Here is an 18,296-nt window from a genome sequence, read left to right on the forward strand (position 1 = left end):
TGTTGAAAAGACAAAGCAAAATCACGCCTGTGTCCCTGAGTTCTGAGTCGCCAACGAGGTCGCTCGTCGTTGTTATGGTGTCAAACACAGCGATGCATGCTGGCCAGCGGGACACCAACGCTCAAAAAATGGCCCAGGACATTCGAGCACGATCTGCGATATCTCAGCGGGGGGGCTGGTCGCCGCTATGTGTCACACGTTGCGAGATCGCTGGCAAGGTCACTGTTGCGTCACAAAACCTGTGACGTTTCAGCAATCTCGCTAATGATCTCGCTATTTGTGAAGTACCCTTTATAGTTTATTGCTCATTATCAAGGATGCGACCACCTCTAGTATCTAAGGAGCGTGCACTTGAAAGCTGTTGACTATATCACTGGATCCAGCTATTGTCAGTCCCAATGGTCTTCTTCGATGCTGGAAAGGAAAGTGTTATGATGAGTCACTGCAGGAGGAAAAAACAAAATACCAGCTAAGTCCAGAAAAACCAGAGAGGTTGTCAGCTATCGGATTGCAGACCCCTGAACCTATCCACAACAACTAGCAGTAGCCGTGGGGGGTTCCTACGGTGCCCTAGACCCCTCGATCACAGCCGGAGAACTATATAGCCTAAAGACAGAAAGGGGGAAAAACTAAACTGCCCCAGAGCAGACCCCAAAGCAATAGGCAGCCCCCAACATATAATGACGGTGAAGCAAGATGAAAACACTAACACAGATAGAAAGATAGGTTGAGCAAACGATGGGGCCCAAACTAACTACATAGGACAGGATAGGAAAGCTGCTGTCTGCCATCCGCAAAAACCCTATCAAAATGAGCCAACCGACTGATAGGAAAAACAGGCCCTGAAGTCGCTAGGCTTCAAAAAGTCTATATCAGCACTCAGGTATATTCTGAAGACAGAGCAAAATATCAACAGATCAGAGACAAAAATGGAATTCAGCTCACCCCCGGCCGGGGATGGCAGAACTCCCAAAAAACAAGGCAAAACAAGAACAAAACTGAAGAGTACAAAGCAGAGCAGAAAAACTTAGCTTTGAGATGCAGGAATCAGACTGGTCTCCAAGAATCCAGCAGGAAAATCACCAGCCAGGAAGACGGGCGTCGGCAGCCTTATATCCAGTCCTCAATTCCAGCCACCCAGTCATCATCTAGCTGCCCAGGTGTTTGGTAATCAGTCTCACTACCTTCCTTCACTAGAGGAGGGAGTTCATCAGACCTCAATGGTGAAGGGAAAAATGAACTCACAACAGGAAAGGTTCTCTACTTCCACATGGGAAAGTGCACAGTTCATACAAGTGAGGCAGTTTTTATATCCACAACGCATTTTCATGCTGGACTGAAGTCTTTCTTCAAGGTAAAAAGCAATTTTACCAAATTAAAGGCGTAGCATATCTACACTCTGTGTCTTGTTCATAATTTTTGTGGATTATTCAAAAAAGCCATAGTTTTTTTATTTGGATTGTCGGAAGTGGATATTTTTTAATTTCCCTCTCATTACTCACAGACAGTTGGATTTGTGCACCTGGTGGTGAGTGAGTTGGACTTTTCTTTACTATAAATGAAGATCTTTGTTCCAATAATATATAGAATTGGCTTTTATTCCACAACTTGTTTCCACACCAGTCTGGTGTCTTTCTCAAATGTAAAATCCACTTAGTTTAAACACTTGAGAAAGACGCAATGTGGAAGTAAAACCTCTTCTTTATGTTATTGGATCAAGAATCTTCATTCCAGTTAGCACAGCCCAAAACTGTAAATTGTCTTTACCTTCAAGATTCCTGGTGGACTTCAACCTCCAAACACGGGCAGCAACAACCGTTATTGAGCTTTCACTGGATTTGAGCCTAGACAACTCACTCACAAGAGCACATTAAATGGATCTGTTTGATCTTTTTATAAAGGTACCACTCTATGGTCTAGTGCGCTCTGTGTCCTACAGTGTTTATCAGTTCATACTTGTGGAATGGTCAGGCTTCTTGTCTGAATTGTTAATATTTAAAAGTGTACTATGGTACTATTCAGATGTCTGTTTTTTTATGGACCATGTGTCTAGGAAAAACTCAACTGGGAGAGCTTGCAAAATTGATGGCTGACTATTTTCCATCAGTATTCTCCTGGACAAAGCTTTCCATAGTGAAATGCGCGTCAGGTGTAGTGGGTCTGGCATTCATATCTCCATTTTTGGACATCCAGATGGGCAGATGTCCTGAAAATTGGGGATCTCATAATTTATTTGAGACTTAGCCACATCCCATTGACCAGCCCCCATAGGAGCTCAACAAGGGGAGGTATGTGGGAGTGACTGTTAACTAATTCTGAATTATAATCATTGTCAGTCCTGGAAGATACAGTTCTCTGTAGTTCTGTACCATTTTCAATGGAGAACGTCCCTCCACTAAGATCTGTGTCTTTTCCAAGAAATCAGGTACTGTAATTTTCTTTTGTTATACTTTTTATTTTATGTAATTGTATATACTGCATTATTTTGTCACCTTTGTAATATCTATCGTTTATTGTTGTAAACACTGCCTAAGTTCAATTGCTTCGCTCATCTTGCTCTACAAACCACATCCATGAAGCCATACGCTACCTATAACGGGTGCCAAATCAGCCTATATAAACGATTGGTTGCAGCTGGTTTTCTCACGTTATCGCTTAGTATGGCAGTGACCGTACCGGAGTATGTACATTCTGTCATGGCCGAAAGTGTTTGCACCCATGAAAGTGTTACAGAAAATTAAATATTTCTTCCAGAAATTATTGCATTTACACATGTTTTGTTATACACATATTTATTTCCTTTTTTTGTGTTGTTCCAATACACACAGAGAGAAAAAAAAGACAAATTGGGCTTAAAGTCACACAAAACCCCCAAAATGGGCAGAATAAAATTGCTGACATCCTCAAGTTAATATTTGGTTGCATAACCTTTGGAATCAACAACTGCAATCAATTGCTTCCTATAACTGTCAACAAGTTTCTTACACCTCTCAACTGGAATTTTAGACCACTCTTCTTTTGAAGCTGTGATCATCAGATTGCCTGTGCTACACACAGAAGGGCTTCAGCTCTGCTGTGCGTAGTAGATATGCTCACTTGCTATGAACGCCGGTTGCTGTCCCGCAATGACAATCACAGGGGACTCCTGCAGACCCTTGGTTGTCATGTCAACCCATCGGCGACCTGCGGTCACGTGACACCGGCGCCAATAGGTGGGATTTGCGACATGCTTTTGGCACGATCACATTAAATCTCTGACAGCAACAGTTAACATGCTAAAAGCCGTGGATAGATCATGATTCCACCTGCGACTTTTAGGGGCAAATGTCAGTTTATGAAATCAGCTGACATGTTGCTCATCGCCAGAGACTGCAGTAAACAGGCGGAGGAGTCCTTATACGTACCTATGCATCTAAGATCGGAAAGGTGTTAAGATCTCTGTACAGGTGTTCAATGGGTTTTAGATCCAGACTCAATCCTGGCCACTTCAATACTCTCCAGCACTTTATATCCACTTCTGGGTGCTTCTTGAAATATGTTTGGAGTCATTGTCCTCTTTGAAGAACCATGAAATAGGATGCAAATCCAGCTTTCCGTCACTGGCCATGACATTGTGACCCAAAATCCTTTGGTAATCTTTAGTGTTCTGGATACCTTGCACACAGTCAAGGCGCCTAATGCCAGAGGCAGCAAAACAAGCCCAAACATCTTTGAACGTCCACCATATTTGACTGCAGGTATTGTGTTCCTTTCTTTGTAGGCCTCATTCCATTTTCAGTAGATAGTAGAATCATATGCTTTACCAAAAAACTCTATCTTGGTCTCATCTGTCCATAAGATGCCTTCCCAGAAGGATTTTACTCACATACATTTTGTCAAGCATCAGTCTAGCTTTCTTATGTCTCTGCGCCAGCAGTGGAGTCCTCCTGGGTCTCCGGCCATATCATTTAATTTAAATGTCGATGGATAGTTCACACTGAGACTAATGTACTTTGAGCCTGCAGGCAGCAGGAATTTCTTTGGAACTTGATTGGGGCTGCTTTTCCACCATCCGGAATATTCTCTGATGTTTATGTTTAGGGAGATTAGGTGCAATGCTATGGGTTGCAAACTTCTTAATTATATTGCGCACTGTGGACAAAGAAACATCAAGAGCTCTGCAGATGAACTTGTTACCTTGAGATTGTTGATATTTTTCTTTTCAAATAATTTTATTGGTTTTCAGTAATTAAACAGGGTAAGGGAAGGAAGGTAGGAAGGGAGGAAAGGGAATGGGAAGTAAAGAACCTTGTACAGGTACGGAAAAAATTTCAAACTAGAGATCTCACAAATAGGCATTAAATAGCATATAGCAAATAACAACATAAAAGGAAAAGAAAATCGCCAATCCTTATTATGGGGTAACATTCTTGGAAGGAGATACAGCATCCCGGTACTACAACGGCCATGTTTAGGCCTCAAAATATAATACCTCTTAATAGGTCTATTTGATATGGAATTTGTTGTTCCAAGTCTTCCATTTTTTTGTATATTTGTGGATGTGATTGTTGTTAATCGCAAATCTGAGTTCTAAATCACTATGTTGGCCTTTTTTATCAAATATGTCCGAAAACTTAGGAACCTCGACTTTCTTCCACCATTGTGCTAACATGGTCTTAGTCACTAAGAGGATGTGTATGATAATGTATCTTACCGAATCATCAAACTGTTCCATGTCTAATGAAAGAAGTGCTCTTTCAGGCATAATTGTGAAGTCCTTAGCAATGAGGTTAATGTGCTGTGTGACCTGGAACCAGAGGTTTTTGATCTTTGAACAACCCCAAAATATATGGTAGAGGTTCCATTGATGTCCACAGCCTCTCCAGCACAAGGAAGATAATTCCGTGTTAAAATGTGATAACCTTGTCGGGGTATAGTACCACCTATTTAACAGTTTAAAATAACCCTCGTGAAGACCCATTGATATGTTGGCATTGTAAGTGAATTTAATGGCATCGTTCCAATTCTTGAGACAGATATCAGCACGTAAATCGGACTCCCATCTCTTCATGTATGAGATTGTTGATATTTTTCAACAATTTTGGATCTCAAGTCCTCAGATAGTTCTCTTCTTCTCTTTCTGTTCTTCATGCTTAGAGTGGCACACACAGATACACAATGGAAATATTTAGTCAACTTCTCCCCTTTTATCTGGTTTCAGGTGTGATTCCGTTACTTGCCACAGGTGATTTTGAACAAGCATCACATGCTTGAATCAAAGTTGTCTACCCACATTTTTAAAAATGGCTCCAACAATTTTGTCTGGCCAATTCTTGGGGTTTAGTATGAAACTATGCCCAAATTGTCTTTTTTTCTGTTTTTGTGTTTTCCAATACACACAAAGAATATAATCATGTGTGCAACAGAATATGTGTAATTGCAATGATTTTCTGGGAAAAATACTTTATTATCCGGAATAATTTTAAGGGTGCCAACACTTTGGGCCATGATTGTACATATATGTTATAGTGGCAAGTACAATTTTGGGCACCCCTGGTCAAAATTACTGTTATTATGAACTGGTAAGCAATTTGAAGATTAAATGATCTCTAAAAGGCCTAAAGTTAAAGATGACATATTTTCTTTGTATTTTAGGCAAATATAAAGTTCTGATGCAGCCGATGTGGCGTAAGTGGGATCACTGGGACTATCAGCTGATGAACTCCAGTGAACTTTCTCACCGCAGCGCAGCACTAAACACTGCAGGAGTGATTACCTCCTGTGCCAGTGTGAGCCTGCTGTCCTTGAGAGCAGTCACATTAATGACTGCTCTCAAAGTCATTAGGCTAGTCATGGGACATTATGGATTATCTCTTCACTTGGAACAGGTGAGGAATATGTTTTTTATTTTAATTCATTTATAGGGAACATTGCCTTCAGTGGACTGGGCGATGGCATGAATATGGTTTAATTTAGAGTCAATAAAGAAGTCTGTGTCATTATTTCAAATAAAGGACTTTATTCTGTGTGTGTTTTTTTACACAATATCACTATGGGGTTAGTAATAGGGGTATCTGATGGACGCCTCTCCATTACTAACTTCTGGGCTTGATGTCACCGAACAATACAAAGGTGACATCAACCCCACAAATATGAACCTCACTTGTCAGCGCCACAGAGCAAGTGGGAAGAGCTGGTCAAACTGCCAGAATTTGCACATCTAATAGACGTGCCTTTTTTGGGGTGGCTGCGGGCTGCTATTTTTAGGCTGGGGGCCAATATGCATGACCCCTCCCAGCTGTCAGCTTTAGCTTGGCTGGTTGTCAAAAATGGGTGGACCCCAGGCCGATTTTTAAAATTATTAATTTAAATAATTAAAAAACAGCATTGAGATCTCTGTATTCTTGATAACCAGCCTTGCTAAGCTGACAGCTGAGGCTTGCATCCCACAGCTGTCACTTTTGCCTGGCTGGTTATCAAAAACACAGGGGAACCCATGTCAATTTTTGTTAAAATTATTTATTTATAGTGCAATTGATGGGTCAATTGATGCCACATTTCCTGTTTGCCCCTAATTTGAGCTGTTTTGGCAGCTTTTGGGCCCCTCTGAAGGTGTTGTCTATGTGGTTTTGCCTCCCATTGAATTCATTGAGGTTTGAAGTTGGCTGAGCCGAACATAACATTAAAAGGTTTGCTCATCTCTATTCACAATTACAGTAATTTTGACTAAGGCTGCCCAAACTTTTACATGCCACTGTATATGCACTATATGTTCACTGTGAGTTCCCCTATAACCGACTTTTATTGAAAGCAGCCATGGACTCGTACATCAATTGTCGGTAATTATTGCGAAATTATCCTGACAATTGAAAGCAATGAAGTGCTTGTTTGTGACAACATGGTAACAGTGGGGGGGATATCTGCAGCATCCCCAGGCTGGTTTCCCATCAATTTGGTGGAAACGGTGGAATATCGGCTTTATTCTCAGGCTGTTCCTTGACAAAATGTATTTCATATGGATAATTTACCGCTGATCTGAAACACAGATCACACCGATGCTTAAATAAAGAGGTTGCAAGAAATCTCTATATTAATTCCCAGAATAGGCCCCAATGTAGGTTTTTCAAACCTACTGCACATTTACAGGTTGTGGAAAAATAATTTTTGCCTGTTAGTGGTTAGCATTAGTGGTTAAAATGCAACAAATTTCAGTTTACAAACACCATTCATTGATTTTCTGCTAGATCCAAGTTTCAGAGTTTTCTCTTGTGGGAGGGTCTCTCCCAGTAATATAGGCTGGATGTGAGGTTTGTGTGTATCCATTATGCTGCTCTCTTCATTAGCTTAGATATTAACAGATATTAACACAGCTTCAATCCTATAATTTTTACTCTCCTTGTTACAGCTTTTTTCTATGCTTTCCATTAACATTAAGATACTTTTCTCCTCTCAACTGCAGATGTTTACAACACCCTTTACCACACCCTACCATTATCTTTAACATTGACAAAGAGGAGAGGGGGTCAGATAGAGCTATCAGGAGTAAAGCCCCCGTTACACACTGCGATATTGCTAGCAATATCGCTGTAAAGTCACCGATTTTGTGACGTAGCAGCGATATTGCTAGCGATATCGCTACATGTGATACTTACCTCCGACCGGCTCCCCCGCTGGTTATCGCTGGTCGCGCGAGAAGGTCCTGGACCATTTCTCGTCGTCAGCTTCCTGCGGCGCTTCCTGCTGTGACGACGAGCGACGCGTGGACGCGGGCGGGAGGACGTCAGGATCGCCGCGTCTGACAGGTAAGTAGCGACCCCCGACCCCTGCGATGTCGCTGGTGAGATCTGCCTGTGTGGCAGCTCACTAGCGACCACTTAGTGATGCACCAGCGATCCATATCATTGTTGGGATCGCTGGTGCATCGCTATGTGTAACGGTACCCTTAGTAGGGACTGAGAGCTTAGTCCCTGGTTTTTAGAAACAGTTGGAGTTCAGTGGCAGTAAGAACAGCATCTCTCAGAAGGAAAACCTGTATTGAGTGTGTGTGCCAGAAGTAGAGCAGATTTGACAGAAGGCAGCACGCACCTCACCACTAAGGCCTGTTTCACATTTCCATTTTTTTTTGATCAGTTTCAATCCGCCAAAGATAGTAAAAACGGATCCATTTCCGTTGTGACACCAACATATGCCACCGGACGGTTTTTTTTGGACGGATCCGCTGAAGCAGGAAATTTAAAGGAACCGCGTCCTGGAAAAGGAGAGAGAGATCTTTTTGTTCCTGCTTCACAGCCTTTCCAGAACGCTATTCAGGGTTAAAAACCCTGGCAGAGCAAATCTGGCGGGCATGCGCAATACAAAATAGTGGACTGTCGCTCTGAAAAAACGTTCCAGAGTCCGTCTCCTCCGCCCGGGAGCCGCTAGAATTCTCACGGATCCGTCAAAAAACGGATGCGATGGACGAACGTCAGTCAAAATCCACCGCTAATGTAAGTCTATGGGGGAAAAGGGTGCAGTGGATATAGCGCAACACATTGACTTACTGTACAGTATGTGTCCTCGTACCAGGAAGATGGAGTTACTCAATTTGTCCCGTCATTTCTTAGCAATGTTCATCACAAGTATTGTGCCGCCATCCATAACCGCTAAGAATGTGTCTCTGTATTGTGTATTACGTAGTGCTGTACAGTATCTGTAATGTATTACATAGACTGTAAGCTTGCGAGCAGGGCCCTCATTCCTCTTGGCATATGTTATGATCTATGTGATTATTGTTATGCTGTAATGTCTATTGTCTGTACAAGTCCCCTCTGAAATGTAAAGTGCTGCGGATTATGTTGGTGCTATAGAAATAAAATTATTATTATTAACTAGCTGAAGAGCCTGGCGCTGCTCGGGTATAGCTACTAACTACCACTAATATCCCACATCATCCCATCAGCCTGGAGTCAGAACCAGAGCGCTGAGTGGAATGGTCCTAACTTCCATACTGGGGATCCCTTTAAGAGAGGCCTGGCGTCAGAACCAGAGCGCTGAGTGGATTTGCCCTCACTTCCGTACCGAGGATCCCTTTAAGACGGGACCTGGGTCAGAACCAGAGCGCTGAGTGGATTTGCCCTGACTTGCATACCAATGATCCCTTTAAGAAGGGCCTGGGGTCAGTACCAAAGCGCGGAGTGGATTTGCCCTAAATTCCATAACAATGATCCCTTTAAGAGACCCTGGGGTCAGAACCACAGAGCTGAGTAGAACTGTCCTAACTTCCATACCGGGGATCCCTTTAAGAGTGGCCTGGGGTCAAAACCAAGCGCTGGATGGATTTGCTCTGACTTCCATACCAATGATCCCTTTAAGAGGGAAGATGTGCCTATGGGATGGAGGATGTGTGATGGGTATATGGGCACGGGAGGGGGGATTCATTTCTGTCATGTGCTCTCTGCTCCTTTCAGGGGGGCAGACAATGGCTGGGAGCTTATGTTCCCAGGGATGCTAGACTTCTCCCACCATGTCAGTGTCTGCTGAGGTGTTGTCAAGTGGGAAAACTGTTGGTCATAGCAACCAATCACAGCTCAGATTCTTTTAACCAGCTCTGGTGAAATGAGAGATGCTTAGTGATTGTTTGCAAGGAAAACTGTTGCTCATAGCAACCAATCACAGCTCAGCTTCTTTTGAACAGCTCTGGTGAAATGAAAGATGCTTCATGATTGGTTGGTGATACACACACACACATTCATTTTTATATAGAGAGATTATTATTATTAAAGGAAAAGAAAACAAGTACAGTACTTTACCTACTGCCCAATGTATATAGTTTTAGTTAACAGTAAACCATAGTTTATTACTTTACCTGCTGCCCAATGTATACAGTTTTAGTTAACAGTAAACCATAGTTTATTTTATATAATATGTCTGGCACCTTCTTGACGGAAACAAAAGGTCCTCACTCGCACCAAAATATAATAATTCACACAATTGGTTCCTAAATCAGGCAACACAAAGGGATGCTACTAGAACAATTTTTTATTGAACCATTTTTTTTAAAAACATGAAAAAGGAATTCATGAATTTACAATACTACTAAGGACCTCATGTCATAGACAAACTGCGATGCAAAAAGAAGCTGAAAAAACAGCAATACCACCACATAAAATGGTTGAACCCGCTGAAAAGATGCCTCTTTAATATAGAATACTATATACAGTGTATAAAGTACAATTGTACAAAATGCTAATTTCTATACACCAATCTCCTTCCTCTAGCTAAATGGCACAAAAGGCCCACCCAATAGGCACATATACCTGTGTTTTTTATCAATTAAATACATGTGTAAAAAAAGTGGGCTAAATAAGTCACTATAAAGTGCTTAACATGCATATAATTATAGCGCTATAGAAATGAATCATTAAAGGCTGTACTGACTGATGTGTAAAACACTACCAGTCATGTATAATAAACAGCCATTTTAATCATAGAGTCAAAAAGAGCTAAATAAGCCACTATAAAATACTTAGCATGCATGAAACTATAGCGCTATAGAAATGTGTCTCTAAAGGCTGCACAGACTGATGTGTAAAACACTACCAGTCATGTATAAAAAAGAGCTATTTTATTAATAGGGTTATGTGCACATATATACACATCCAAGCTGAAAAATGACAGCACCACGAGGTAGACACAGCTCAACCCAGGGTAATGCCCACTCCCAATTGCCTTATATAGCAAAGAATACATGCGGTATATGCATAAGTAGATAGATAGCAAGTGCAGTTATAAGCCAACATGTCAAAGAATAATGCCCAGAGAAACACTATCGTGTGAAGAGACCACGCTTTCTCAAGGGAAGTCTAGACTTCCCTTGAGAAAGCATGGTCTTCACGCGAAACGTGCGTCGGGCTTTCCCTCACTTGGCTCTGGGGTCATCCCGCTCCTGCCTACACCTTGGTAAGATATCGCGTTACATATGCTGCTCTTATGCGATCGCTATCCATCTGTATCGCGTGAGGTTTCTCTGGGCATTATTCTTTGACATGTTGGCTTATAACTGCACTTGCTATCTATTTACTTATGCATATACCGCATGTATTCTTTGCTATATAAGGCAGTTGGGAGTGGGCATTACCCTGGGTTGAGCTGTGTCTACCTCGTGGTGCTGTCATTTTATTTACCATAATTTTTGATATGATGTTTTTCTACATATTTGAATAAAGATTGTAAGATTTTTTACTTCATTCACCTGTTGACTCAGATTTTCTCTTGCATGCAAAGTTATAAATAATGATAGGCACTTCATGATAGGACAGTGAAAAGAGGCATAAGTTTGAAGCTACCAATGGGAGCGTGTGTTTCAAAATAACACCGGTGATCACAGCCAGATATGACCCAAGACGCCGCTCTCATACTGAGCACTCCAGGCGCATGCGCCAGTAAGATGGATCAACCTTCCTAAGCAAATAGTAAACTCCATCGGCGCATGCGTCATCATTGCCTACTCAATATACTGGGGAAGTTACGGCGCATATGTCGGCTAAGCAGGCCCATATAGCTAAGGGAGAATGCATACTGCGGTCTCGTGGGACAGAATAGGACGTCATAAATGACGTTTTTCTGAACGCCCCACTATGTGACCGCAAATAGCCTTCTAAAATAGGTCTGCAGCCCACAAATGCGCACAATTCCACCAATACATAGTATTGCATACAAATTTATCACTATGTGATGACAAAATATAAGTGGCCTATATTTATAGTTAGTTATCCCCATAACATTACTATCACATAAAAGACAGACTACATATAGCAAATATTACATAATGAGCGCAATCCATCATTATACCAAAATATTTCTTTATATCTATATATAGAACAATTTCTTTTCTTTTGTTTTCTTTTCTTTTAATCCGGATCTCTCCTTGCAAAACTCGCCTTCCTAAAATATCGCCATATATGCTTCAGTCGATCATTTTTATAGGAGTCTATTTAGATCACCCCACGTTAGTATTTGCCAATTGACCATTGAATTCATCGTAATGGGGAATTTTTGACAGGTGCAAAAGCGCATAAACTGAAGAAAACAAATACACAATTTTAAAACAAATCCTACTTAAAAGATATATAAAACCTAGTACAAGCAAGTACCCCCTACCCCTATTTTAAAATGTCACAACATAAGAAATGAACTACCAATCTCAGAAAGTCTCAAGAAAATTGCCCGAAGGAAAGAGGTTCACAAAAAGGCCCCAAACCCAAAATTCTCATTCAGGCCCTGTGGTACAAGAGTACCCAATCTATAAATCCACTGACATTCTTTCTTAGCTAGCCGTTTATTAATATCACCTCCTCTAATCCCTAAATTAACCACATCAATTCCTTTAACCGAAAGTAAGTGGGGTTTACTATGATGGAATTTCTTAAAGTGGCGGGGCAAAGTTTTAAGCAAAGTAATGTCTTGTATAGTTTTAGCCTTCTCTATATCGAGGCAATGTTCGCGCACCCGCACCTTAAGTTCCCGACTCGTCAGCCCTATATAGATTTTTTTACAAGGGCATTCGGCAAAATATATTACCCCTTTACTGGAGCAGGTAATATATGTTCTAATTTTAAAGCTCCTAGTATTGTCATGGTTATTAAAGGTGTGGCTCTTCTTCATATTAGCACAACCTTTACATAGGCCACAAGGGAAAAATCCCTTCCGGCGCTGAATTTTTTGCTCATCACTATTTCTTTTAGGTTCATATGTACTATGAACCAGGATATCACGAAGATTTGGGGCCCGTCTCGCCACCATAGAAGGTCATGGAGGTAAAATAGATCTCAAGGATGGGTCCGTAAACAAAATGGACCAATGTTTTTGAATAATATTTTTAAGGTCATACCAATTATTTGAAAAATTTGTAATAAACCTTACCTGATTTTTCTCTGAACTGTCAAGGTTAGTGGATTGGTTTTTGTACAACAGTTGTTCCCGAGTTGTGTATTTGGCCCGAATATAGCCTTTATTAATACTCCTACGATTATAGCCCCTTTCTTGAAACCATTCTTTAAGTTCTCTAGACTGAATCTCAAACTGATGATCATCTCAACAAATCCCCCGGATCCTCAAAAATTGACCAATTGGGATGCCGTTAATAGTAGACTTAAGATGGGACGAAGAGGCGCGTAGAAGGGAATTGGTTGCCGTGGGTTTCCGATACACTGTTGTGCCCAAATGGCCATCAGGCAAAACTGAAATCAACAAGTCAAGAAATTCAATGCTTCAACCTGATTTATAGGACAAGACAAGGTTGGCATACGAGGGGGCACACGCAGCCCCCATAGCCGTACCTTGTAATTGAAGATAAATCCTCCCATTAAAGGTGAAGACATTGTGGCTCAATACAAATTCCAGTAGAGTAACAATCAATTCAATCATCTCTTTGCTATTGTTGCTGAATGAAAGATATCGGGACACCGCCCTCAAACCATCAGTATGCCTGATGGATGAGTACAGTGACCCCACATCTGCTGTAACTAAAAGCATGTTCTCTGTCAATTGAACTCCTTCAATACGTCCCAAAGCAGCACCAAAATATGGCAGAATTCTCACTGAATGTAATGGTTGCTGCAGTAAATGCGGGCACAGACACACAGGGACCCCTATATATGGTGTTTACTGGAAATAGTTATTGATTAAATTCCCACCTTACAAGCAATCACGTTCACTTTAATGCACGCCAATACAGTTACATTCTGCAGCAGAGCAGGAAGAATCGATCTCCCTGCTCTGCCGCTCGGCCGCCATGGAGCCCCTGAGCAGGCGGTGAAGGCCCGGTGCCAGCAGTGGGCCCCCTGCCCATCATCGCAGGGTCAGCTGTGTAGGCATCTAGCCAATACAGCTGACCACAGTGATGACAGAAGGAGCAAGCGCTCCCTCTCCCATCATCCCCCTCTCAGCTTCTGACAGCGGGCGCGCTGACGTCACTGCCCAGAGCCCGCTGTCAAGAGATGAGCGGGAGAGCAGTGAGCAGTGCAGGAGCCAGGAGGAAGAGAGGTGAGTACTGGATTTATTATTTTTTGTCGTGGGGGTGTATTATACTACAGAGGCTGCCTATGGGGGTGCATTATAATAGGCTGCCTATGGGGAGTGCATTATAATAGGCTGCCTATGGGGGTGCATTATAAAAGGCTGCCAATGGGGAGTGCATTATAATAGGCTGCCTATGGGGGTATATTATAATAGGCTGCCTATGGGGGTGCAATATAATAGGCTGCTTATGGGGAGTGCATTATAATATAGAGGCTGCCTATGGGGGTGCATTATAATATAGAGGCTGCCTATGGGGGTGCATTATAATATAGAGGCTGTCTATGGGGGTGCATTATATTACATTGAGAACTATCTGGTGTATTATGATATGGAGGCTATCTAGGGGACATCATACAGTGTGGGAATTATAGTGATGGGGCTATCATACCGTGTTGGAGCCATTAAATAGTTTGGGGATATTAAGGGGTCAGTATATACTGTATACAGTGAGGGGGCATTATTCTGTGTATAGGGGAGCTGTACAGGGGGGAGACTCGGGACATTATTAAATGTAACGTTTTCACTTACTGTTATAGGGGAACTCGGGTAACTGTGACTGTCAAATGGGCACACACAGGGCAATATTACATTCTAAGGGACAAAATGTGGGCAGTGTTTTCTAGGGCACTTGCACCAGGCATTACTATATTCTAGAGAGTTGCTTTAGAATTGAGAGGTCACACAGAACCACACAATATGTGCAGTAATATAGACACATATGGCAGCAGCGGCTCAGCATTAGGGTATCAGCAGGTTGAGCAGTTTGTGCAGGTTGAGAATAGTCCAACTGGTGACAATGCTGAAAATATGAGAAGTAAAACTTGTCTTTGTTGTAATCTCAGCAGCCGAGTCCTGGCTGGAGGAGTCGTCATGTCGGTCTGGGCCAGATGGAAAAGACGTGAAAAGTGAACAGTTCCACCAGAAAGAACGTCAACGTTAAGTCATTATCTGTGACTCTGCTGTAATCTATTATATGTTCTGTAGGACTGGTATTATTTACCACTGACTATATGGCGGTAATATCAATAATGGTCTTTTTATACAGTATATAGATTATTTTTGGCAACTGCGTGGTCATCTGCTGAGGTTCTCAGGTTAGGGGCCCACTCAGAAGTTTCGCCCCCATGAACCAAAACCCTAGCTACGCCTCTGTGTTCAAGTCTAGTAATCGCAGTGACATTTCTATGTCTGAGCACTGCCTGTAACCATGAAAAGTAACCACCAATGTAGAAGACAGTAGCTGCCACAGTGACGCTTGTCATGGTATTAACCAACCATCCTGTGACAGAAGTGAATATTTGTGCAATGCAATTTACAAAAACAATTAGCGATTTTTGGCATTTTTACGCCACTTTGGATCAGTCTAAGCTGAAACTGAGGAGTTGGAAGGGAGCTGTCGGGTGGTGGATATATCTCCTATCAAATTCAATAAATCTGCTGGCATATTCTACTCCAGAAATGCTATTAACCCCTTCACAGCCTTGGGGCTTCCTATTTTTGCTTTTCGGTTTCTTTCCCCTTCTTCACAGAGCCCTAACTTTTTTATTTTTGGTCAACATTGCCATGTGAGGGTGACGCTCATAGCAGATAAGCAATGACAACCACAGGAGTCTCCTGCAGAGCCCAAGTTGTAATGCCAACCCATTGGCGCCCTGTGATGATGTGATGGGTGTGCTGATGGGTGGGATTAGTGACACGCTACCGGCTCCATGTTAAATGCCGCTGTAGGAAATTGATAGCAGCATTCAACTTTTTAACAGCCACAGGTGGATTGCGACTCCACACGAGGCTGTTTGGGGCACATGTCTGCATGCAGGAAAACATGGGCTCGGCACCAAAGCCCACATGGAATGCAGAGACACGACCTATGATTTATGAGAACGTCATAGATCATGAAGGGGTTAAGGATTGGAGTAGCATTTCTAGCACAGAGTGCCGTTTTTGTTACCTCTGAGAGCAGCATGATGTAAGAAAATAGACCCTGAATCACTTAGTATGCTGGGCGCAGCAGTTCTGATACAGAGTTCTTAGATTTAGCATTAACGAGAGCTGAGAAAGCTAACCCTCTGACACCACAGCTGACTCCACCTACACCAGGCTCTCTGTGAACATTGTCTAAAGATAGTGAGCTCCTTATCACAGGAGGGAGCGGAGTCAGACTAGCATGCACAATCTCTATAGCTGTTGTATTCTGGACAATGATAATCACCAGGTAATAAAGCCTTCAGCGTAAGTAAACAGCACCCAACCTAACATGTGAAACATAGTGGAAATCTGTGTTTTAACTCCTACCTCATGCTGTCCTCAGATAACACAGCAAAATTCTGCTGACAGATTCCCTTTAAGTGCACCTCCTCAATGAATTTGGTACCGTGTACTCTGTGAAAGCTGGCATAGAGCGAGCTTGGGCTAGGTCAGTCATGAAGAATCATCCGCTATGTCTGCTGCAGTTCTGTATGGGGTGTGCAGCCGGCTACTTTGGGTCCTGCATTCCTGTGCATACCTGCCTAATGAAGCCGGGTACATGTTATGTGTTTATTATGTACACTGTATAATATGATGATAGCTGACACTGTCCTGATGTGAACTGATCTACCTGTGTGCTTATATCTTTGTATGTTACATGGATAGGGACATCTAGTAGTAGAGTTAGGTCAGCATTGATAGAGGTTTTTACAGTGTAGTTGCGGGTTAGCGTAAGGGGGGCACTATAGAGTTAGATGTAGATGTCAGATTAAGGTAAGAACTGGTTTTAGCCAGAGTAGTAACAGTTAAATGGTTACCCCAATAGGAAGCTAGCTGGTGGGAGAAGCTAGGGAAGGGTTAGGAGACGTTCTCTCTGAAGTAGTCAGTGGCTGTTAAGAGTGAGAGAGAAAGAGACCAGAAGAACTGGAAAGGAGAGTTCTGAAGAATGAATTATTGTGGGGCACAAGTGGATCTTGGCAGCCTGAAAGGATCAGTGGCCAGACTGTGGGGTAACTTCCGTGACATCCGGAACCTACAATCTGAACAGGATTTGCAGTGGCATCTTGAATTTTTGCCCAAGATGGGGAAAGTGGACGGGGAGCACCTAGAATCAGATAGCTTAATCACCCAGGGAACTGCAGGACTGGATACCATGTTACCAGAGTTCATGCTGATGTAGAAATTGCAGGAGCGTGGGATGTCGGCATGGACAGGAGGCAAATCAACAGTTAAAGTATTTATTTGAACAGAGAATGATAATCCTTGCAGGGAGTAAAGGATGATAGGGGGTGGAAAAGGTATGGGGCAGAACTGGGAGTATAACAGGGTAGGTAAGGGACAAACAAGAGTTCAGTAATAAAGAGATTAAATTTATTGGACTGTAGTCTTCAGACATGAGGAGGTTCAGGGTTCCAACGGTGGCACTGGCAACAGCGGTGCGGCTTGTCTTGACGGAGTCTTGACTTAGAGGGAGTCCAACGGTGGCACCGACAACAGCGGTGCAGGTTGTCTTGTCGCAGTCTCTGTGTGATGGGCAGTTTTCTCGTGCCTTACCATATCTGGCACAGTACTGAGTCCAACGTTAGATGCGGCTAGATTGAGCCTTTGCTCCGCAGAGTACTGTATAACAGTTCTGGCCTAATAAAACCTGGCCCCACCTGGCATCTCTCCTGGCGTTTAGTCAACGGTCCGGTCAGTGACTTCAATTCGGAAGCTGTCAGGGAAGAGGGCGGAGGGCTATCTGCGGATCCCCTATCAGCCGAGAGTACCGCTGCAGGGGGTCTGTCAGGGTGCTCCACACCCACAAGATACTCTGTCTTTTCAGCAGTGGCAGCACTCGATCCACCACTCAGCTTTCCCATGCGGGCTGTCTCTGCTTTCCAGCGCAGCATGCTATATCTGCTTGCCTTCCTCAAGTCAGTCACATGACCCGGACTGTCCTACCCTTTTAGTCTCCCCTTGCCACACGGGTGACAGTCCAGACAGTTCCGGCACATAAAAGGCACCCAGGCTCTTGCAATTCTCCTTACACTGACAGACATCAGGGAGAACTCAGGAGGAGAAGTTCTTATGTCTTTTGAAGATTGTTGGATTAAATCTGTTATGAAAATGCACGAATTGAGTAAAGTTTTATTAGAAATGAACTTGGAAATGAACTTGGACTTCGATACCATTTGTGTGTGCCTGCGACGGATTGGAGCCCTTTATTCTGTGTAGGATTCTGACCCACAGGTGGGTGAACTGCATGACACAGTACACCACAAGATGGACACTTTATTTCTGTAGCGGAGCAT

The 18,296-nt window shown here is 42.7% G+C and overlaps 1 protein-coding gene across 3 annotated transcripts in view; it reads right to left on the reverse strand.

The window, feature by feature from the left end:
* Positions 1-18,296, reverse strand: part of RALYL (RALY RNA binding protein like) — a 937,349-nt gene that overhangs the window by 468,665 nt on the left and 450,388 nt on the right. The window lies entirely within an intron of this gene.

This window comes from Dendrobates tinctorius, unplaced genomic scaffold (genome assembly GCF_039654945.1).
Source record: "Dendrobates tinctorius isolate UK_male_01 unplaced genomic scaffold, ASM3965494v1 ptg000165l, whole genome shotgun sequence".
Lineage (NCBI taxonomy): Eukaryota > Metazoa > Chordata > Amphibia > Anura > Dendrobatidae > Dendrobates > Dendrobates tinctorius.